We start from the raw sequence: 1,447 nt of genomic DNA, 5'->3' as shown, positions 1-1,447 counted from the left end.
CTAGACTATAGACTAGACTATAGACTAGACTATAGACTAGACTATAGACTAGACTATAGGCTAGACTATAGACTAGACTATAGACTAAACTATAGACTAGACTATAGAATAGCCTATAAACTTGACTATAAACTAGACTATACGCTAGACTATAGACTAGACTACAGAATACAGTATGAACAAAACAACGTACTTCTCTATTTTACACATGTTGTTTCTCTTAATATTGCATTAATGCAATATCTCTTAATTTGCTGCTCTCTTTCAATTAAATTAATAAACAGTTACATTTAAATACCTTAAGAATTTTTTGGCTGTTTTGTTGATTTTAAAACTGTGCCTGTTCGGACAGGCTTAATATTTCGGTTTTTTTGTTACAGCAAAAAACACTAACAACGAACGAAATGCGACGCAAAGCTAAGAATTTCTTAACACAAAACAAAAGAAATGTAGAAAAAACAGCGCTGCTGCTGCACTTTAATTACGCACTTATATATTTGAACTCGAACATAACTTTTTTACAGAAATTAAATAATTTTATTAAAACTTTCTTTTTAAATTTTACGAACATTTATTTAAACACAATTTATTATTCTTTAACATATTAGATTTTATTATTATTAAAAAAGAACCTTTTTAAATAACTTATATTATTTTCACTAATTAATAAGAAATTATAATTAATTTATTTAAAATTTTATTTTATTACAAGCACTTTTTTAATTTTAATAATTTTAGAATTGATATTTTCAATTATGATTTTACTTCATTATTACACTTTTTTTATTCATTAATGATCACTCGCGACATTTTCCGTTTACCGAACCGTTTTAAATGAAATGCTGTATTAAACTAATTATTAAAGAATAAATTAAAAGCAAAAGTGTCAAAAATTCAAATTGATCTTTAACAGCAACAACAACAACATCATCTTAATGAGTGAAAATAGTGAAACCAGTTCAATTTGAATTGAGAAAGTGTAAAGGTGAGAGAGCAAATAAAGAATAAAGAAGGAGTAATAACAATTAAAGAAGTTTAATGTAAATAACATCAGAGAGTGGCAAAAGCTTATTTTTTATAATAAAATAAATTTTTCCCAAACTTTACAATGAATAGAGTAGAATACATACTAGAATATAGATTAGAATATATATTATACTTAAGACCAAACTATAATTTTGACTATAAGCCAGACTATATAGACTAGACTACATTAGACCAGACTATAAACTAGACTATAAACTAGACTATAGGCTAGATAATAAACTAGACTATAGATTATATATTAAAGACAAGGCTATAATAAACTAGACTATATACAAGAATATCGACTAGTCTATAGACTAGACTATAGACTAGACTATAGACTAGACTTTAGACTAGACTGTAGACTAGACTATAGACTAGAATATAGACTAGACTATAGACTAGACTATAGACTAGACTA

The sequence above is a fragment of the Lucilia cuprina genome, chromosome 6 (genome assembly GCF_022045245.1).
Source record: "Lucilia cuprina isolate Lc7/37 chromosome 6, ASM2204524v1, whole genome shotgun sequence".
Lineage (NCBI taxonomy): Eukaryota > Metazoa > Arthropoda > Insecta > Diptera > Calliphoridae > Lucilia > Lucilia cuprina.
This window is presented reverse-complemented; position numbering follows the sequence as displayed.